A 12357-nucleotide genomic window follows, 5' to 3' on the forward strand; every position below is an offset into this window, starting at 1 on the left:
TTTTGTCCTGTGCTTTTTAATCTTACAAAGGTAGATATCGGACCAGGTAATGCCTAAGATCACTTCCATCTCTATCATTCTATTATCTAATTCTTATGTAATGCCAGTATAACGTGGTTTTGATATAATAAAGGTCCATGAAGTGTTAATGGCATTTTACAGATATGGAAACTGAGGGAAGCAGGGCAGGGGCTTCGCTTCAGACACGTGGAGGTAGAGCCAGGCCCTGAATCCTTCCAAAGGTCTGTTTCATTAAGCAATCGATATTTCCTGGCTCTCAGGCAGAACTGCAGTATCTTTCCCTTTAGAAAAGCTGGTCTTTTTTTTCTCCCCAGGTCTGCAGAAAAAAACACAAGGGTCAGAGTACATATGAAAAATATTAGAGTACCCTTATTCCACTTCCACACCCTATGAGAGTTTGAATCGCACAGTATTGAAAATAACAAGTCAACACTGAGACAGTCAGGGGGCATGTAAGAATGAGGCTGGAGGAGGAGAAAGGGAACAGATTTAAGCTTCTGAGATGCATTTCGGTGTCTGTGGACTAGGATGGCGGGGAAGGGGGGTGGCACTGATCCCAGCGGCATAATGACAAGGTCAGTCTCTTCTCTTCTCTGTTCTTGGCAATAGCCAGTCTAGCTAGAAAGAGCAATCTGTCAAGTCTAATTAGAGTAGAAGAAAGTGAACAATGAGCGCCCAGCTCTAAAATGACAGCCCAGTTTAATGGGGGCAGAGGAGCTTGGGAGGGATGTATGCTTTGTGTGCTTGGAATTGGTTCCTTCAAATGGATCCTTTCTGAACTCAAACTGCAGAACAACTTAAACTGGATCCTTATTTACTGCACCAGAAATCTTCAGGTCTCTGTGCTTTTTAACACATGCACATCCAGCAAAAGCAGAGGAGAACCTGGCTCTGTTTCAAAGGTGAGGCTATAATTGAAATAGTTGTATCATGCGGTGTGGACATGGTGCTGTGTGCCTGCAACTGCTATTTATTAATTTGTTCATGTTTCTCTTTTGTGTTTCTCATTATTTTTGCAACTCTTTTTATTATGAGGTTTATAATTGGATTCTTGAAATTTCAGAACAGCCTGAAATTTTAGTAGGACCACATATAAGCATATTTTAAGATGCAAAAAAATACAAAATTATACATTTGGTTTATACTTTAAGTGGCCTCTCTGATTTGGCTATTTTAGTTCTTTCATCAAAATTAGGAAATTGGGATATTTTATAAAAATGGAATCAAATAATTATATTCCTTAAAATAAACATATCAACACAGGTTATTGAAGCTTAAAAACTATGTATGGGCACAGTCTAAAGCCTCAAAATAATAGAGACCTGTTATCAGTAAATGTTATACTGAATATTGATGGTTTGTTAATTAAACTTTGCATCAGTGTGGGATTCAGACATCTTAAAGGTGTGAGAAAAAATTAATCTTTGAGGTGGGAGAGAAAGAGAATGGAAGAGAATAAACACAATTTGTAAGTCTCAGCCTGCATGATATTCTTTCTTGTATGTTATCTCATTTAATCCTTAAAGCACCCTGTGAAGTATATTATTATCTTCACTTAACAGATTAAGAAACTAAGGCCTGAGAAATTAACCAAGGTTACAGAGAAATGCAGTCAGGCCTTAAGCCCAGGTTCTGGGGCTTCAAGTCCAGTAGACCTCTCAGCACTGTATTCCTGGTAGTCAGGAGACATTACACTTTTTTTATTATTAAGGTGTCATTGATATACAATCTTATGAAGGTTTCTCATGAGCAACACTGTGGTTACTACATTCACTCATATTATTGAGTCCCCACACACCCCATTGCAGTCACTGTCCATCAGCGTAGTAAGATGCTATATAGTCATTACTTACCTTCTCTGTGCCATACTGGGGAGATAGTACATTTTAACAGTCATCCAATTCATAATAAAGCCAATTTGAGGACTCTCTTCTGGTTACTTATGGACATGAATGAGGCAGCAGATTTTAGTTTGGTGTATTTGTACCACTTACTTTATTGCATGTTGCTAACCTTTTGTTTTCTACCAGCATCACTTGTTTCTTTTCTGCCCTTTCTTTTTCCTTTTACACACATTATTTGTAAAAGGGTAAAGAAAGAGTCTGCCAGTGCTATGCACCTTACTCTGGACTCAGTGCTCTCCGCAGAGAAACCAGTTATCAAGTTGGGGTATAACCCTTTCTGTGTGTGTTTGCATAGATGTGTGTGTGTGTGTATATCCTATTGTTTCATGCCTTTTTAAAACATTAATGGTACTATGTTATACTTCCTACTTCTTATTCTGTAATTTGCTTTCTTTTTTTGCCTACTATGCCTTGTGGAGATCTTTTCATGGCAGTGTGTTTAAATGTAATTCATTATTTTAAATTGTTACATAGCATTCCATGCCTTGTTACTTTTACTGTTTCCTCTCTACCTTATTTTTGAAATGGTTTAGCAGAACAGCAAGTCAACATTTAACCATATTTGTATTTATGGGGCATAAGCTTTATGGCTCAATGGAATAAGAAAGGAAAGAAATGTAGGAGGCACCTATACCAGCACTTTGAGCTGAGGTGGCAGATACAGTGTCATCTATCAGGAGGTTTGTTACCTCTCAGCCTCTGAATTTTAGCATTTTTTTTTAAACCTGTTCTCCAGCGATATATTCCTTATATATAAGAGATAATAGTAACATACTTACAGGGTGCTGTGAGGATTAAATGAGATAATGCATAGGAAAGAATGCCAAAACCATACAGGCTGAGATGTGTAAATTATAAATTATTGGCTGATTCTTTTCCTTCTCTCCCATTTCAGGTATATTGTGAGGCAATCCCTGAAGAAGGGTAGTTAGTAAATGGAGCTTTGCAGGTTGTTATTAGATATTCTGGGGTAGGAATATACCTCAAAGCATGAACTTTAGAGGATGACTAATCTCTCAGTACAAGTCCTGATGTGACTGTTTGTTGTGTAACTTGGATAATGTTTGGTCATATGTAAAATAAGAGTAGTAATAATAGTAAACTTAGCCTGTGGGGTTGTGGTGAGGTTTAAACGAGATAATGTATGTAAGGTACAGTTTCTGGCATATCAGAAAATCAGCTGCTGTCAGCTATCAGTCAGAAAGTTACAATGTCCCCATTTCCATTTTCTGTCATAAAGTATCACTACCCAGTTTCCTCAGATGTGACAGTAAAGGCAGGCCTAATCTCAGGATTAAAAGCACAGTCGTACATTGTTCCTTTGGTCCATTTTTTTCTTAAAACAGCTAAGAGCATTTACTGCATGTCGCCTTAATTTACAAGGTTAACACTGGAAAGAGCTTTGAACCTGCCAGATGAAAGACATTCTGTAATATGCTCTCTGGGTAACGGATAATACACAAACACAGGGCAGTGGTATGAATATACATGCCCAATGGCTATTTTATCAAAATCTCTTTTAGTTACAAAGGTACATAAAATCCTTTAATACCTGCTTGTTTGTTACTTATCTAGATTCAGAATGAGAAGCTCACCGGGCCTCACCTATAGAACTTGAGCCATTAGGTCACAGGCTAACGTGCAGCTGGTTTCCTGGCGTGGGGGGTGTTGTTCTCACTTCCTCTGGGGAGTGCTGGAAAGAATGAGGTGGCCTGGAGCTGGAGGAGAGGAGCGGCTCTCCGCATGACCTAAGGCCTGGCTCAGGAAAAACATGCAGATATTCTGTTATTCTGGGCAAAATTGCTGATATTTAGCTGGCAGATAAAATCCCAGAAAAATAGGAACTGTCTTATAGAGCCTGAGGATGTCACATGAAGGGACTGAAAGTACCTTAATTTGGGGTGGTAAAGTCCCAGGAAATAAACCTAGAATATTTCCAAAATGTCAGCTTAGTCCTTCTCAGTCCAGTAGGCTTTCTCTGACTCAAAGAGACCATTTTCTGCTGTGTGTGAGCCTGTCCTAGACAGCCCAAACTAAAATTCCAAGTGGACAAAAAAGGCCACTTCAGCTGTCAAGCTCAGAAGCCACATGTGGCTTTTGGTTTAAGAACTGGTCCAGGCAGCAGATGCTCTGATTGTATGGGGAGTGGCATGCCTATTCCTGGTATAAGAACAAGCTCTCTCTTTGTCTTAATACCACACTTAAATCAGGGATAGACAATTCTGAAAGTTCTTATTTTTCAAGGAGCTATGTTAAATCATTCTTATGAGAAAAAAAATCAGTGTAGAAAGATATGATTTCTCAGAGAGCTTTTACTGTTGAAGGGATTTTTTAGCAGACAAAGGAATTTGTTCATTAAATCATACCTCTCTCAGGAAGAGATTCTTGAGCATAAGGTGTAGAACATGTAATTACTAGGTTAAGTAGGATTTAAAATACTCTACGTACACCACCCCTTTGTGAGGCGATCTCTTTATTTTTATTTGATAGAGGGGCACCTTTCTGAAATTCTTGACTAGAAACCCAGAATAAAAACTTAGAGCACATTAGAATTCTAAAAATAGCTTGACCCTGCATTTTACAGAGTTCAGGGCTCCACAAATATGCTGCCCAAATCATTGTTGGCGATTAACTCATTTTGCCCTCTTCCAAAAGGTGAAAGCAGCTGGTGTATGAGAGTTGAGAGAGAGCCCATTTCCCAAGAGAGAACAAAGAGAAAGCGGCCACCCCTCCCCCTCGAGAAACTGCTTTGCTTTGTCTGAGCCGATTTCTGAGACTGGGGCAGAAGAGGCTCAGAGCTGTGTCCCCGCCCTATTAGCTCAGATTAGTTCAGTATAGTAACACTCGGTTCAGCAGTCCTGGGGATGTGCATGGGGAGAGGTGTACCTGCCTGCGCAGGACTAAATGTTCTCAGCTGCCCTGTTAATGCATCCTATCCCTGAAGGACACTTTCATAGCACAAGCATTTAGGGAGACAGCTCCCTCCTGACTTGTATTTCTCTACAGATAAACATGTCAAACATTGTCTCAGATCCTGTCCCTGATTCACTAAGTTACCAAATATCCATTGCTCTTCTTTGACCTTCAACCACTGAGCTCTCAGTGCTCCTATGCTTGGATACAGCTTATGAAAGCTACAGCCCAAGTAGTTATGAACAGGACTTGGGGGCCTAGCCTTCCTTCTCCAGGACCCTCAAGAAGCCTTCTGTTCTAATTGGGTTCCTAATTACGGTGTTTCTGGAGCTACTGAACAAAAGAGAGGGCTCTGTTTTGAACCAGAGCCTATAATTTGTGCCTATAGCTATGCCCTGATAGGAGGCATCATGGGAATTTTCATCTCAGAGAACAGGGACCTGATAAACAGCATGACCAGTCCAACTGAAACCATCCATCTCTGGGTCTTCCCTCTTTTACTAGAAGAAAAACGGAGACGTACAATTCTTACACAAACTGCACTGAATCTCTGCAAGTGGAAGGGACAAAAGGTTGTTAGAGCTTCATTTGGGCAACAATGAAGGTCAGAGCTCTGTAGGAGAAAGCAGGGCAACATAAAGCTCTCACACAGCATTAAAAGGGAGAAGCTGCACTCTGGCATCATCATCTTGCAGGTTACAATTCCCAACCCTCACGCTGGCTCAAGAGAAGCGCAACTCATCGTCTTCTTTCCGTGGCCTTCAGCCATAGGGGGAGAAAGGTGGTACCATAATTCCCTCCCAGTGGATGTTGATGACGTGGTCTAAGCAGATGATTGCAAAGGCTCCTGTCAAATGAGTATAGAGAAAAAAAGAGTGGGGTGAGGAGGAGGGACGCCAGAAATGGCACAGTAACAATCCTGGAATAAAAATGAGGGGACATAATGAGAAATGATAAGCACAACCATTTTGAAACTGAGCCCCCTGCCTGTTTTTTCCAATTGGCTCCTAGTGAGCTCTTTTAATATTTTGTAGATATGAAAGTACCCTAAAGTAGGATAGGATAAATGAAAGAGAGCTTTTATCAGGTTCTATGTTTCACTCGCCTTTAGCATTGTCTTAAATAACAATTATCCTTAGATTTAGAAGTATTAAAAGCAGTCAAGCCCTTTGAAACATTGTATACCAACACCATAACGGGCCTCTAGGTTTCTCTTCTCCACAGAAAGGCTGGGCTCTGGTAGGGACCACTACTTTCAGTTTTGTTGGGTAGGGGGCCTAAGTGCAGCATCCAGAGTGCAACGGTGTTTGGAACGCCGCCGGTCGGTTCTAAGCGGTCCCGGAGCGACGCCGCAGCCTCTGGCGAGATCCGAGCTTTCTCCATTTTCACCAGCAGGCGGCGCTGTTTTCGGGGCGCCGGCGGCCACCGCCCACGAAGGCGACTTCCGCCGCGGCGCCGAGAGGTTACCCCTGCACCGCTTTCTGGCTTCTTTGAGACAACCTTTCTTCACCTCGCGCTGTCTGCTAGTGTTTCTGACCCACTAGACTCTTGTGACAGTTTACGCTACTTTAAAACTTGTTTCTTGGGTCCTTTGAAAGAGAGGAAATCCTAAAAATACGTGTATTGAGGTTGTGTAATCACTGGTTTTTAAACACATCTCAAATGCATTTCAACTTAGTCAAATAAAAAGAGCCTCTGACCGACAAAGAAGGCCATAAATGTTGAAAATTAGAATACTTAAAAAAAAAATCCCTCTTCCTGTTTATTCCAGACTCTTACAGGAGTAGAAAGCGGCTCGCGAAAATTCAGCTGTGGTGCCATCTGCTGGACGCACCGCGACGCTGCAAATCCCTGCCGGAGTAGTAGAGGTCGCGTTGGCTGCAGGTGATGGCCCAGTTTTTTGCCCAAGAAAGTCTCTGGCACCAAGGTAGCACACATGCAGTATTCTATTACAAAAAGAAACGAATCTGACCTTTTACAAGAAAAATGTCTCCGTTTTGAGGAGCCCTCGGGCCTAAATGATCTGGCAAAAGGTTTATGGGTGTTCTCTTAGGGCAATCTGGGGGCTTCAGGAGAAGAGGAGGCATAACTCATTTCATTTTACCTGTACTTCTCTCAGGTGCAGGGCTGAAAACTAAAACTATTTCCATCACTACTCACAGGGAAATATCAGGAACAGAAGTCACAATGTATTTGTTCTCCTGCATGGAACTGATTCTGCAGAATGGAAGGAATTTGAAAGGCGAAGAGGGTGACAGAAATAAAATTAATCTGGGAATGGGGACATGTTAAAATGTGGCCTTGGCTGTGGTTTGATATAAGGTCCCTAAACCCTGCTACCATTTCCCAAACTCTTAAGTCAGTTCTGATTTACGTGAAGATTTTTCTATTTAGGAGACTTCAGGCCCTTTCCACACAAGGGTCTAAACCCATTTGCAAACACATTTATATACATACTTCACCACAAACCTGCATTCACCATTGTTGTGAACTTTGTTAAAGGCCGTAATCAGAAACTGCTTGGGGAACTGTTAGAAAGCAGAATTTTAGAGAATTAGTTGGTCCACCTATCTGAAACAGTATGGTATCACTGATAGGAAATATTTGAAAAAGAAAAATGTTACTAAACATAGTTCTGATCTTAAATAGCTTGATAATAACTTTCTAACAAAAAATGAGCTTTTGTGTTCTAGGATGAGTTTATAATGGTTTTCTTGAAGGAGATGAAGTAGCTTTACCAGTAATTGGAGTCTAACTGGTTATAGAGTACTTGGGGTCTGTGTCATGTGATATCCACATGTAGTCAATGTTTTATAAGGACATCCTTTGGTGTCCCAATAATTAGGTCCTTATGGATGAGACCTTCCTAATTCTACTGCCAAAGTGAATAGTTTCATAGAGAAAATGTTAGCCCTCCATGTGGGTGCTTGAAGAAGATGAACAACTAAGAAAACAATGAGAAATAATATAAAAATTCATTACAATGATGCATCATGCTTGAGTCGACTGTATCGGAAAACCAGAAGGCGGAGTATATTCCCTATTTTGAATGAACAAAGAGTTAATGGGTACCAAACTTTGACCAATATAGGAAATACCTGATGGCTGGTGCCACATCTATCATGTCTCTCTTCCATACTAATGTATTGTGGAGGAGAGTCTTTCCTAGAAATAAATAGGGGTTTTTCGTAGTTTATCAGCACTATGAGTAGTGGCATGAAGTAGAGAGTGGAACATAAGCCAGGCAAGCTCTCAGGGTCTTTGCCTAAGGACAGTGCAGGACAGGATCAGAGGTGAAGCAGTGAAGGCCAGTCTCTTCCTCTTGTGCCACAGGCAGTCCCTGGAAACTGAATGTTTTCTCTTCTGTGGTTCTTATTTCATAAGCTTGTTTGCTCAGAGGGTGTCTTCACCCTCAGAACAGAGACACATAGAAAACCTACCTGTCCCGTTCTTCACAGATATCCCGAGAATATTCATTGAGTACTGTTTCTGGTAAACCCAGTATACAAAGGCTACCCATTTCCCCAGCAAGTGAGCTTGGGGTTCAAATATTTTGTGTCTGGCAAAAAGCAAGGGAAAATTTTTCTAGAGATGACCTCTCTCTTGACTTTCAGCCTGTTCTAAATTGGGCTTTTGAGAGAATGTAACTATTCTCTCAAGCACATGAAACATATTGAACTTAGTGGAAATTTCTATCTAAACCTCTGGAGTTAGGGATGTGTCTCTCATGGTCAGAACTGCGACTTCACAAAGAATTGCCTCAACACTGTCAGTTAACTCAGTTTTGTTTTCTCAACATAGATCAATCCTCTTCTCTCCCTTCACTGCAAAAAGGCTAATTCCTGCTCATCAATGGGTCTTAGCTTTCTGTCCACTTACTCTGAGATTTCCTTCACCCTCCAGGTGAAAGGAGGGTGCCCCTGCTAACTTCCCAACACCTCATGGTTCCCTGTCACAGCTCTATAATACCATATTGTCACTGCTTACCTGGTGTGTCTCCCACACTAGACTCTTACATCTTATGACGGTGGAGTCAAGCTTATTATTATGTTAATTTTGCATCTTCAGTGCTTAATTAGTGCCTCAGAACAAGAGGCCAGGTAGGAATTCAACACAGGATGATGGGAGGAAAGAGTATTTCCAGCAGAGGACTTAGCATGAGCATATACACAGGTATAGACCTGGAAGAGTGCCTAGGAGCAGGAATCTGGTCTGGCTGAAGCCTGAGGGAGCCTGGCAAGAAATCAGATGGGAACAAGTATGGGTGGTTATAAATATTGTGAATGTCAGTGTAAGGTAGTGGTCAACAGGAGTTGAAATAGTTGCAAATGAAATTTCTGGAGTATTGTAGGTTGGATAAGTGCTTTCTTTGAATGTATTTCCATCAAAAGCAATGGAACCACAGATCTAGCCCATTCTCCTTGTGGAAAATATCTCTTTCATGAACCAATCTGCATGGCGAAACTGGCAGAACCAATGTACATGAGCAAACCAATCAGTTAAATAGACTTATTTTCTATCAGAAAAAGTTTAGCTTCATATTTTAATTAAAAACACTATTATCACAATGTCTTCTACCACCTCACTTGGGACTTCTAAAATAGCTGCTGTCTAGGGCCCAGAGGCTTGGCAGGAATTTGTCCAAGGGATGAAATAAAGCACTACCCTGTCAGTATTTCTTACTTAGCCCTTAAGAGATTCTCCCTCAGGGGTGATGCACTTTCTTTTTTTTTTATTTTTTTATTTTTTATTAAGGTATTATTGATATACACTCTTATGAAGGTTTCACATGAAAAAACAATGTGGTTACTACATTTGCCCATATTATCGTCCCCACCCATACCCCAGTGCAGTCACTGTCCATCAGTGTAGTAAGATGCCACAGATTCACCACTTGCCTTCTCTGTGCTACACTGTTCTCCCTGTGATCCCCCCCACACCATGTGTACTAAACATAATACCCCTCAGTCCCCTTCTCCCTCCTTCCCCCCTCCCTCCTCCCTTCCCCCCTCCCCTACCCCCCCATCCCTTCCCTTTGGTAACCGCTAGTCGCCTTTTAGAGTCTCTGAGTCTCCTGCTATTTTCTTCCTTCAGTTTTGCTTCATTGTCATACTCCACAAATGAAGGAAATCATTTGGCACTTGTCTTTCTCCGCCTGGCTTATTTCACTGAGCATAATATCCTCCAGCTCCATCCATTGTTGCAAATGGTAGGATTTGTTTCTTTCTTATGGCTAAATAGTATTCCATTGTGTATATGTACTACCTCTTCTTTATCCATTCATCTACTAATGGACACTCAGGTTGCTTCCATATCTTGGCTATTGTAAAAAGTGCTGCAATAAACATAGGGGTGCATATGTCTTTTTTAATCTGAGAAGTTGTATTTTTTGGGTAAATTCCAAGGAGTGGGTTTCCCGGGTCAAATAGTATTTCTGTTTTTAGTTTTTTGAGGAACCTCCATACTGCTTTCCACAATGGTTGAACTAGCTTACCTTCCCACCAGCAGTGTAGGAGGATTACAGGTGATACACTTTCAAATCATCCCTTTGTTTGAGCTGTTGTCCAAGGTCAGAGCAGTTAGGAAGCAGAGGCTGGAAAAGAGAAAGCTGCTCAATGGCAGCCATTCCCAGGTAATTCACTATCAGGAGAGGGTACATTTGGAACTTTAGAATCTGGAAATTGACTTCTTAGAACTATCTATGCTATGTACTCTCAAGCTGCTTAGACCCCAGTTTGAAGATGATGGTTTTAATTAAAGAACCTGGATTCTATTTTACAGACAGGTGGTCTCCAGAGCGGAGTATGCAAAAGGTACAGAGAGAAAATATTACAAATTTATACTTCTTTGTCATCCTCTTAAACTTTCTATATTGGTAAAATACTTATAATCTATATAAAATAGAAATACAACAGTATATAAATAATTTTAAAATAAATTACATGCGTGTGCATTAGAGAATGTTCAAACATTAGTTTACTGATAAGTACATGGAATAAAAAAAAATCTGAGGACCACTTTTAGGGGTAGTCTTTTTTTTTAGTGGAAAGTGATTTAAGTTTTCTGAGTAAGGGAGTGAAAATGAACACAGTTGTTGACTACAGGTGATAGGAACAGTACCAGGCCTAGAGGAGGTCACAGCTCACTGCCTGCTTTCCAGAGAGCTGGCAGCCTGGTTGACACATGAAAAAGCAAGTAACAATAGTGAATGATAACTAGTGCATGACTAATTAAGGGAGGACAATGAGGAAGAAATTTAAAAGAATGTGGAAAGAGCAATTGGTATTTTTTATTCTGTTTTTAAACATGCATTTTTCTGTAGCAAGATCTGAATTTTCCACAAGGTCCTAAGTGGTGATGGCCTTGCCTCACTATTTCCATTTCAAATTCCAAGCATTCTGTTCAGTAATATTCCTTCATCTCCATCTTTAACCACCAAATTGATGTTTTTATTTATGATTCGGGGGACCACATCCTTAGTTCTTAGAAGGAGAAACACCTAAAAATGTGATAGTTTGTGATTGAGAAGGGGTTATATATCGGTAGTTCTGGTCTTTCAGAAGATAGCAATATTTGAATAGTTAAAATATAAAGGGAAGAAGAAAATTAGGGGAGTAATTTTGGTAGCTTCTACTATTTTTTAGACATTCTACTATAACCAGAATTTCCCAGAGAGAAGGAACTTTAAAAGTTCCCAAAGAACGTCATAATAAAGCATAATAATACCTTATAGTCATGTGTAATAAATCCAATCTCAAAGGATTTTCGTGATCTTATCCTTGCATTCCCACCAGTTATATCTCTGTCGAGTGTAAGGGTGATGCACGAGGTTAGGAGGCATCCCAGACTCACAGTCTAAACAGGTGCTCTGGCCCGTGTTGGACATGAATCCTGCTGTGTCCACCCACATGCTTACTCAGACCCCACCCTCCTCACAGTGACATATAGGTATAGGTGTTATTTAGCCATTTAACAGAATATTTGGGGAAGATAAGTATACTCAGCAAGTGCACAATTGCTAGGTGGCAGAGCTGGAATTCAACCCAGGTCTGTCTTACTCGGAGAGCCTATTTTAGTGCCTGGGAGGCAACTGATAATTTTTGATGGGACTGTGTCAGTAGGGTGGTAGAGGTAGAAGACAGATTACATGGGTTTAGTCACTTATTATCCAACAAATATTTACTAGAGACAGTGGAACTTCCAGCTAAAGCAGAGTAAGGAGGTGGGCAAATCCTCTCCCCAAAAAGCAACTACAAAGCTGGAAAAAAAACAAACCATTTTTAGCACCCTGGAAATCAACCAACAACATATAATAACCTGAGAAGTGTTTATGCTTGAACAATGGCTGACATTCAGTATTAACAGTGGGACTCTGTGGCATCCTTGCCTGGGGATGCTCCCATTTCCCAGCCCTCCCACCAGCCCAGTCAGCATGGAGATTTTGCCAGGGTGGGGGGAAGCTGTGAGGACCCATAGCTTTGCTGTTACAGTCAAAGAGGTCTCAACTTGATTTGAAGCA

General features: G+C 40.9%; 2 long non-coding RNA genes across 2 annotated transcripts in view; one reads left to right on the plus strand and one right to left on the minus strand.

Moving 5' to 3' along the window:
- LOC118915493 (uncharacterized) lies at positions 1-6603 on the minus strand. Its single transcript, XR_005026096.2, has 2 exons — positions 3531-6603; positions 1-337 (listed from the first exon to the last, which is right to left on the minus strand). It is a non-coding gene; the product is annotated as an uncharacterized LOC118915493 (long non-coding RNA).
- LOC118915484 (uncharacterized) overlaps positions 615-12357 on the plus strand; it is a 27485-nt gene continuing 15742 nt past the window's right edge. The window contains exons 1-2 of the long non-coding RNA XR_005026093.2: positions 615-923; positions 6610-6765. This is a non-coding gene — a long non-coding RNA (uncharacterized LOC118915484). The remainder of the gene's footprint in view (positions 924-6609; positions 6766-12357) is intronic.

This window comes from Manis pentadactyla, chromosome 10 (assembly GCF_030020395.1).
Source record: "Manis pentadactyla isolate mManPen7 chromosome 10, mManPen7.hap1, whole genome shotgun sequence".
In the NCBI taxonomy this organism is placed as follows: domain Eukaryota; kingdom Metazoa; phylum Chordata; class Mammalia; order Pholidota; family Manidae; genus Manis; species Manis pentadactyla.